At 43.0% G+C, this 10,681-nt stretch overlaps 1 pseudogene; it reads left to right on the plus strand.

Annotated features, from left to right (window-relative positions):
* Positions 1-8,747: 8,747 nt before the first annotated feature.
* LOC123801142 (large ribosomal subunit protein eL43 pseudogene) lies at positions 8,748-9,054 on the plus strand (annotated as a pseudogene).
* Positions 9,055-10,681: the final 1,627 nt, after the last annotated feature.

The raw sequence follows: 10,681 nt of genomic DNA on the forward strand, positions 1-10,681 counted from the left end.
TGCTGGTGCTTACATGCACACACACACACACACACACACACACACACACACGCTCTCTCTCTCTCTTTCAAATAAATAAATAAAATCTTTTTAAAAAAATAAAAAATAGGGGCACCTGGGTGGCTCAGGTGGTTAAGTGTCTCCCTCAGGGTCTGGGATCGCGCCCTCCATCGGGCTCCCTGCTCAGCAGGGAGTCTGCTTCTCTCTCTCTCTCCCTCTGCTGCTCCCCCATTCGTGCTCTCTTGTTCTCTCTCTGTCAAATAAATAAGTAAAATCTTTAAAAAATAAATAAATAAATAAGAAAAGAAAAACTTAGGGTTTAAAGCAACAATACATATTGTCTCTTCTACTTTGTATGGGTCAGGAGTTCAGGCGGAGCATAGAGGGTAGCTTCTGGTGTTTCTGCTCCCCGATGTCTGGGGCCTTTGCTGGAAGACTAGCCCAGAATCATCAAAAGTTCATTCAAGCATGTGTCCGGCAGTAGATTCTGGGTGCGAACACTGCATGTAGCTGTTAGCCAGAGTGTTGGGGGGGGGGGTTCCTTACAACACAGTAGATGGGATCGCAGGGCAAGGGTCCTTAGAGAGAGAACCAGGCAGAGGTCACACTGCCTTTTATGACCTGGCCTCAGGGTCACCTCCACCCAGTTTCAAAGGGAAAGAACATAGATCTGACTGATCTTTCGCAGGTTATGAGAAGAGTATGGGGGATGGAGTACATACTGGTACAGTCATCCTCAGAAAATGCGATCTGCCACGGCATGTGCTGTCATTTAGCTTTCTTATATCTGAGTAGTTGCTTCTAAATACAGGTAAACAGTCCAGCTGTAAGTTAGAATGGAGAGTCTCCTCATGTGCTCCTTTCATTCACGTTCTGTTAGACAGCTAAAATGTAAATGTATATGTTTACGATTGTAAGGATAAAATGTCAAAATATTCATGATGGCAAACGTTGTTTATTTTATATACAAAAGCAATTATTAAGAACTACTAAACAGATCAATAGGGAAATCAACTGACAGGTTATGCAATAATGCTAACTCGGTGGGATAGATTGGTGTACCATCTTTCATGACATTAAATTAAATAAACTCTCAGAATTGCATTTCACTCGTGGTTATTTCAATTCCACTTAAGCCATACACCTTTCAAAGAAAAGTCCCATTTGGAAATTCTTTACATATTAGGAGGATGTATTAAAAGCATAAGAATAACTTGTAACCCCTTCAAAATGTGATGGGCAGGAGAAACTCCAAAACCGTACCATGACATCTGTGATAAATCATCTTCAATCCAGAAAGTATAATGCTATGATTCCCTATCTTGTGAATATATATGAAATATTATTCAGCCTTAAAAAAGAAAAAGCTCTTGTCGTTTACAACAACATGGATGAAGCCGGAGGACATTGTGCTTACGAAATAAGCCAGACACAGAAAGAAAACGCTGCATGATCTTGCTCATACATAGGCTCCACATATTGAATACATAGAAGCCAAGAGTAGCATGGTGATTACCAGGGGCTGGGGAAGTGGGAAAACGGAGAGACGTTGCAGTTTGGAAGGATGAATAGAGACCTAGTGGACAATATGACGATATAGTTAATAATACTGTACTGAATACTGGGAATTTTGCAAAGAGGGTATATTTCAGTGCTCTCATGACAAACCAAAAAGATAACTATGGGAGGAGATGATATGTTCATTAGCTTGACTATAGTAATCATTTCACTATGTCAAATCATCACTTGCACCCCATATATATATATATATATATTTTTATTATATATAATATATTTATTTTGTTTTTATTTTATTTTATATATTTATATAATTATATATATATATGATTTTTATTTTGAAAAAAGAAATGGTATGAAGAAAAAAAGTATTAGATAAAAGTGAGGTGTCCCCGGATATCTTGTTTTTCCACCAGCTTCATTTAAAATGAGCAGCTATTTAGTGTCAAAAGCATGCAGCATACTGGAGGCGGCAGCAGAAATCCAGCAGCCGACTGTGTTGAATACCTACTGATCTAGCCAGACTTCTAACTTCAGTCTCCTAAAAGCTCAAATAATGCAATTGCAATGATCACTAAGTTTGTTGGTCAAGTTCCAAATTCACCCTTCTCTCCCTCATGTTTATTTTATGAAGCTGATCTTTGGCTTTGGCCTCAATTTTGGATGAATATTGATTTTAACATTTGGTCATTCAACAATGTAGCACACGTAATCAATAGAACTGCAAGTTCTGATCCAAGGTTTCTATACAAGCTCCGTTTCCCTGCAAAGTGTTTTTGAAAAAGCACGGGTGAAGGAATTAACTTTCTGATGAGAAAGATCATAGAAATGAATGGATAAAAAATAAGGATAAAATATGGGTTGAAGAGGGAGGGTTGGCATAAAAATACCATAAGCCTAAAAGGAAGATGGATGGAGAAACTGGGGCCTCCATTTCCACAAAGTGGGAGGAGAGATTACAGGATGCAAAGGAGTGGGGTGTAGGGGAAGAAGACAGTGCTCGAAGAGTATGGAAAAGTGTTGGAATAACAGTCGTGGAATGCCGTAAGGAATGCATGAGTAAGGCAGGAAGACAGACTGCTGTATTAGAGGGCCCTCCTAGTGGTCACCAGCATGAATTTTTAATGGCTCAGATTTTGAGAACTACTGCCTTAAAGCATGCAGAAAACAGCACAAGCCAAAATGACGAGAGTTCTCTTCCAATCCCAGAACCTTCTGAAATCCCCAGTTGGCAGGGACTGTCTCGAGAACAGAAGTTTGCTAGAGCAAATAGCAACTGTCTGAAATATCCCACGCAGTGCAAAGCCAGTGGGAAGTCAAAGGGAGGGCATCTATTTGGCCCCAAATAAATATACTAATAAATGTGTACAGCTTCACTGTATGATTCTAGGACCCTATGGATGTCCTAAGATAGGACCACCAACATCACCTGGAATCACGTTAGAAATGCAGCATCTCCAGCCACACCCCGGACCTTCTAAATCCGAATCTGCATTTTAGCAAGACAGCAGATGACTCACACACACATTAAAGTCTGAGAAGCCCTGGTCTGTAACTTTGCTAAAAGCTTTGATACACACATGGGTTAATCACAGTAATGCTAATCTCAATTAAAAAAATACCGAGCCTCTGCAATATGCCTCATGCCGTACTGGGTACTCTGAAGACCACCAAGGACCTCTAGGCTGTCTTCTGTACGCTCTAGGTTTAATTACTATAGTTAGGTGGGAAGGTTTTTTATTTATTTTATTTATTTATTTATTTTGCAATTGTAGTTCAGTCTTCAAAGTCTATGAAAGGAAAACAGTGCATTTTAACTTTGACTTTCTATATTTGGAGCTGGTCATTCAATTTCAAGTGAGTGAGATTTATCCTTGAACTCAGGCTTCTGGACCGCACCGCTGACAGGGGAAGGGCAGCCGGAATGAGCACAGAGGAAGCACATACCACACCTGCTGCCTACACCTTTAAGAGATCCGCCCAAATATCGATTGTTCTTAGCGTGCTTGTGCCTGATTCATAAGGGCTCAATAAATATGCTAAAAAAATAAATGTGTGAAAGTTAAAACTGACCCGCACGAAAGCTCACTGATACGATTAGCGCTTTAAGTTCTGTCTTTTAAAACTGAGTTTTAATGGTTAAAAATTTCTGGAAATGGTGATGACGGCTGCACAAACACGAACGTACTTCTACAACTGCGCTGTGTACTTCAAAATGGCTAACGTGGTGCCTTTTAAGTTACGTATATTTCACCATAATAAAAAGTATTTAAAAAACAAAACAGTCAAAAAAAACCCTTAGTCTTAATGCTTTCACTGCCTCAGAATCTGGTCTTACACACTTTTTGCTCTCCTTGCTCAACGTTTTACAGCTTGGAATCAGTCCTTAAAGTCAACGCGAGCGTCTTTGGGCAGTGGGACGACGTGAGTGCTCTGCCTTTTCCTTTCATTAAGACCAGCAGCGTGGAGGCTTGGATTCAAAGGCTGACTCGATGCTTTCTAGCTGTATGGGCTTCAGCAAGCTCCGGACCCATCTGAGCCTGAGTTCCCTCCCCCACATAAAAGAGGCAGTTACTGTATCTACCTCAGGGGGACCTGGTCAAGATAAAATGAGTGAATGATGAAAGCATTAAAGTCCTACCTAGCATGTAACAAGTGTACAAGAAATACTAACTACATAGTTTTATTAAAATTTATTCCTGACAATGAACAAAATTTCAAAGAAGCATCACCTTCTCAGAGGAACCTTCCCTTGCCCACCTGAATCCCCCTGTTATTATATACACTTTCATGGCTTCCTCAATGCCATGGCATGGATCACAGTTTGTTATTACATGGTTCTGAGACTCTCTTATTAACAAGAGGCCACGTCCCACGGGGGTTGAGAGCACAGACTTTGTTTTTTTTGTTTTAGCACAAGGTTATACGGGATCCAATCCTAGCTCTTGCTACTAATTGTAAGATCTTGGCCAAGTTACTCTCTGTGTTACTCTCTCCTCCTCAGTAAAATGCAGGTTAGTAATAGAACCCTCTTTATACAGTTGCTATGAGAAATACAGTGCTGGTATGTAATAAGTACTAGACGTGTTTCCTATTCTTAGTGTTATTAGTATCTATCTACCTTTTCTTAGCAGCTCTGTCCATTTAACATTTCTCCAGTGCCTAGCTCAGTGCCTGATACATAAGGGCACAATAAATATGCTAAAAGCATAAATGTATGAAAGCTAAAATTGACATGATTTTAGCTCATCGACATGACAAATGCTTTCGGCCATTGCTCTCAATATAATTTTCCAAATTTCACTTCTCTTCTTTCTGTTTTTGTTTTTGCTTTCTAATACGTATGTGAATTTTTTAACAACAAATATGACTGAGGAAAAGTAATACTAAAAATTACTGGAGAAATACCTATCCAAAGGTACAGGCCAAAAGAATAACGTATAATTTTAAAAAGTCAGATGTATAAATATAAAAGAACAAATGTGTTAAAATGTCCCTGCCTTTTAAAAACCGTAACATGAATTTCTAAACTTAGTCTACTTTAGAACCCATGAGTGTATTTCATTTTAAAAAGAGGATGAGGACTTTCCGTTAGCGATGTCCTACTTTATGGAGAGTGGGTGGAGGCCGAGTGCCTGCCAAAAGTTAATTTTCTACCTATAACCATAGAGACATGAAACAATGCTAAAACCAATCAATATTTGGGCAGATCTCTTGGACAGATTTATCCACTAGGGCTCATGCTTCTCTGAGAGGTCAAGCTGTGCCCTTTTGTACTGACACCTGTGTCATCGAGAGCCACACAGCACCCCTCTGAGTCAGAAGGCAGGGCACGTGTGCATTGACTCATCCTGATGGTGAAACAACCGGACATACTACCTTCTAGGTGTTGATGGCACCTACAAGATCGCCAAACCCAAATCTTAACTCGGGCTGTGTCTACCCATACCAAATAGAGGGAATTACCCAGATTATTCAGCCTGTACTAAGAAAGGCCCTTAATTTGAAGCTAAATCCTTGCAGGTAGCCTTCCCTGTGTTGATGTCCGAGGAGATGCCAGTTTGAGTCATTGAGACATTACAGTGTGGTAGTTAAGAGCACGGTCTCTGGGGCGCCTGGGTGGCTCAGTGGGTTAAACATCTGCTTTCAGCTCAGTTCGTGATCTCAGGGTCCTGGGATTGAGACCCACATCAGGCTCTTTGCTCAGCAGGGACTCTGCTTCTCCTTCTCACTCTCCCTCTGTGCTCTCTTGTGCGTTCTCTCTCTCTCAAATAAATAAATAAAATCTTAAAAAAAAAAAAGCACAATTTCTGGAGCCAGATTTCCTGGGTTCCAATCCTATCTCTACCATCGTGGCAGGTTAAAGATGGCCACGAAGTCTCTGATACTCTTTTCATGCACAGGTGAGGTCAATGCACGTTCCACTGACTCTGAGATGACTCTGTGACGATTCTGACCAAGGGAATGTGATAAAAGTAGACCTGTCGCAGTTTCTGGCCCAGGCCTTAAGAAACACAGCTTCCACTTCTTGTCTCTTGGAGCCTTAAGCCATCAGGTAAAATCAGACTATGCAGCTACAGAGACCACAGGGAGAACCTGAGACGACAGGAGGAGGACAGGGGCTCTGCCAAGCCCAGCCTTACAGCCCTTCCCACGGAGGCACCTGGCAGGTGAGCAGAGCCTTCACGGACCCTAGTCCAATGCAGTGCGGCCCTCAGCTGTGTGAGAGCAAATAACCCCAATCAACACTACCTGGGACAGAAGAATCACCCAGTTGATTCCTGACCTACAAAATCATGATATATAATAAAACGGTTGCTGTTTCAAATACAAAGTTTTGAAGTGCTTTATGATACATTAATAGATAACTAGAACAACACTAATTGTTTTGGCTTCCTCACCTCCAAAGTGGAGACAATTACAACACCGACCTTACTGGATTAAATGAATAGTAACATAGAGCCCTGAGACCGGGGCCTGGCACACAGCAAGTGCTCTGTAAACGTTGGCTCCTGTTAAGCTTCGATGACAACTCTCATCAGATTCGGAGCCAGAGAAGTCTGAGAGTGGGCTCTGTGTCCTCTAGTTCTCCAGGCCATTTGGACCTTTTATAGTCCAATCTCAACCAGGACAGTGGCCCCTTTTGGAACCTCATGTTGAAATGACCCAAGCATGAAGGACTAGAGTTTACTGTTCCACCTAAGATTAGCGACAGCCTTCCTGCAGGCCAGCTGCCTCCCATTCAACGGAGGCTGAGCGGGCTCCCCACCCTGCTCCCAGCTCACCACCCTCAGGCTGCATCCAGCCCCCTCAAATCATGCTTCATCCCATCTTCAACTTTCACTCCTGTTACACTGCCTTTCCCTCAAATGACCGCTTACCTTCTCCCTGCTAACACAGGTTCCTTCACAAACACCTGAGAAGCGGGGAAGCTCCAAGGTCCCCCTGGATGTGCTGGGGAAACCTAGTCCTTCGGGATGAACTACTCTGTGCACACTGAAGTTCTGGAAACACTGGACGCTGCGTTTCCTAACTTTCCTTCAATAATTACAGGTGCATTTGCCAATTAAAAGCCCTAAAAAGTTATGCCATTCAGAAATCTCTTTAACTTTGTATTATCTAGATTTTTACAGACATATCTTGATTATGAAACACTTTTCTGGTAAAACAAGGCTTCTTGGAAAGAGTGACAGCTGAGCCGAGTCCTGGAGGTATGGAAGAAGGGAGCAGGTGAAGGGAGTAGAGAAGAAAATAAGGGGATGGTTAGCTGGACTTGGCAGGAAGGCAAATCAGGAAGGGCTGGGTTTAAGCTATGAGGGCCACGGGAAGCTTCTGAGGGCTTCAAGAGCGTATTCAATCAGATTTGCATTGACTCTTACTTCTGACATTTATTTATTCCTTGGAGAACTGTAGTAGACAAAACATGCTGCATTATTACCCATTATCTATATGCACATTACAGACGTTTCACAAAATGGATCTAATTCTTGTTACATGTAATGCCCACTAATATTTGCTATTATTTTTTCCTCCTCTTGGAAATCACCTTTAAGAAGCTGTTCCAATAATCCAAGCAAGCAACGATAGAGAGTAAAACTTTATACCACCTGAATATGAGTGTGGAGGCCGCTCGCCTTCTCCCTATGTGCTAGATGAATAATGAGAGTTCTACTTCCAGAGAAACAAGAGCCTCTTCTAGTTCTTCTGCTAAGGAGCAGTTAATTCTTATCACCTCTGTGTACGATCTCCATTGTCTCTTGTTGCAAGTAAGCAGTTGTAATACCACTGAGGGCAGAAAATCAGTCAGATTTTTTTTTTGTTCATTAGGACAGCATTGGGACGTTGGTGGACACACTGTGGGTGCTTCAAACCCACTTATTGATTGCATTCCCTTGCACCGGATTGATGATTCTTCATCCTTTGTAGGGCAAAGAAGTTTAGCAGGCTGAGAAACAGTAGCAAGCCTCACCTCAGCGGTATGCATGCCCCCGCAGGTGGTCAGAGTCACCTGGAAAGTATCTCCTACTCCTGGGCTCATTGTCTCAGGAATGGAGTGCCTGCATCCCAGAGAGGGGCCACTGAATCTTCTGCTGTCAAACCTCCCAGAAGGTAAAGTCCAGAACGGCCACCATGTTTGCATTCTTCTTTTCTTTCTGCAAGGGTCACTACTGTCTTTCTGTCCCTTCCAGAGCTGCCATCTGCTTTCACTGCTGAGGTCTTCTTACAGGACTGGATCCAAAATGGGGCTCAGTCTCAGCTTCCTCCTCCTTGCTGTCTCTGAAAAAGAGGGCTCTCACCTTTTTGGTTTAAGGGCTTCCTGCCAAACAGAGAGGGAGCAATAAACCATCAAGCGTGGGTGTCACAAGAACAATTGCCAGAATCTCAACATTTTTTCTAGACAGCCTAGAGCAGTGTGTTGGTGACCCCCACCCCTTCCTGCAGGTGAATTTCACCAAGCCTCCCTTCCCCTGCTTCCCCCTTTCTCCAGATTAGGTGTTCCACTTCTTGCTGGCAGGTTTGAGGCATGATTAATAGCTGAACAATAAATGAGTTAGTGACCCTCCAAGTTTTGAATGGCCAGAGCATTCCAGAAGAGTGACTGTCAGTGTTTCCCCTTTTCCACATAGGAAATAAATGACCTCAGGCCTCTCCCTCACAGTTACTCATGTACCCAAACTTCTTAAAAATTGTGGAAGGACTTGCTGGGCTGAGACCTAGTTTGCGGCGACATGGCTAAACACAGCAAGAAGGTCAGAATCATTGGTAAATATGGGACCCGTTATGGTGCCTCCCTCAGGAAAACAATGAAGAAGGTTGAAGTAAGCCAGCACGCCAAGTACACTTGCTCCTTCTGTGGCAAAATCAAGAGGAAAAGACGACTTATGGGGATCTGGTATCGTGGTTCCTGCAATGAAAATGGTAGCCCGTGGTGCCTGGACCTACACCATTTAGGCCATTACCATAAAGTCAGCCCTCAGAGGACTGGAGGAATTGAAAGACCAGGAGAAGCTCCACCATTTGAAACAATACTACTAGCCTATAATAAATGGGTAAATTTATACAAAATTACTTTGGCTTGTTGTTAAGTTTATTAATTAGATGTTCCAACTTGTGTTGCATTAGTCTTACTTTCTCAAAATGCCTGAAAATTAAAAATTCTTCTAATTCTGGGGCGCCTGGGTGGCTCAGTCAGCTAAAGGTCTGACTTTTGATTTCGCTCAGGTCATGATCTCAGAGTCGTGGGATCGAGCCCCGCTGGGTGTGGAGTCTGCTTAAGATTCTGTCTCTCCCTCTCCCCCCGCCCCTCCCCCCCTTAAAAAATTCCTTCTAATTTTTATTGGAAAAAAATTGTGGAAGGAAGTTGAAGTGTGGTGCATAGTACCCTTTACTTTCCTCTCTCCTCTCAGATAGTGTGGCTGGCAACTCCAGTTGCTATTCTGAAAAGTCTAGGACATCAGGGCTCTGTTGACATGTGTTATTGAAATGCCATGATGGGAAATTTTGGGGGCCAAAGGCCTGGGCAAAAGAAAGAAGCTGTCCAGATCCCAGTGGGGAGCTGCCCAGCTTCAAGGTGGCATCTATGATGATTAATTCAAGCCTTCCATTTCTAGAACCTTATCTTCCTCTGTGGGATTATTCTCAAGACTCCCTGTCAAAACTGGTAGTTTATAAACAAAGCTCATTTGCACCTGCTTGGAGTGTTGGAAAGCAACTGGCAGCAAAGTGGCGACAGTCCTCATCTGCTGGTGGTGGGAACGCAGTTGGTTTTCCTTTTCTTCCTTCCGTTTGTCTGTATATCTGACTTGTTTACCCAAGGAAATATTTATTGGTAATAAGGGGAAAAATCAAAATTGTTCGGCAGGAAGTATGTCCCACCATTCCCATATAATTGCAGATAGTGGCATTCTGTTGTTCATATTGAAAAGATCATCTTTTTTATTTTTTTATTTATTTTTTTTAAGATTTTTTTTTAATTATTATTCGACAGAGATAGAGACAGCCAGCGAGAGAGGGAACACAAGCAGGGGGAGTGGGAGAGGAAGAAGCAGTCTTCCAGGGGAGGAGCCTGATATGGGGCTCGATCCCACAACGCCGGGATCACGCCCTGAGCCGAAGGCAGACACTTAACCACTGTGCCACCCAGGCGCCCCGAAAAGATCATTTTTTTTAAATTTCTAAACCTATGAGGGAGAACATAGCCCCGATTTTGGCAACATAGCATCTTGTTGGGAAATCTTAGCTCCTTGCCTTATTACGCCGGGATGACCTTGCAAAATGTACTGCGTCTGTCTGAGCCCAAGTGTCTTTGCCTAGAGAGGGGCCTGGTATCTTCTTCACAGGAGGGTGAGGAGCATTAAAGCACTCCTTCGTGCTTAGTAGATTATGTCTGCTCGAGAAACATTTGCTGTTTTTCTTCTCACCTCAACCCTGAGATCTCAGAAAGTGTCCTTATAGAGCAACCAATACACAGTTCAAAGAATCTTTAGAAGGAAACTCAGCGTGCATCCAGCCCGACCTCTCCAGAGTCCTGTCCACAGCCTCCCTGGCCAACGGTCCCTGAGCCTTGGGGGAAGGCAGCCCCCTGCTCCCCTGGGAGTGGGTGGGCAACTCCACTGCAGGGTGCTCTCACCATGACCACAATGTCACTTGCTTTTTATTTAGC

This window comes from Ursus americanus, chromosome 20 (genome assembly GCF_024610735.1).
Source record: "Ursus americanus isolate L20-20 chromosome 20, mUrsAme1.1.p, whole genome shotgun sequence".
Taxonomy (NCBI): domain Eukaryota; kingdom Metazoa; phylum Chordata; class Mammalia; order Carnivora; family Ursidae; genus Ursus; species Ursus americanus.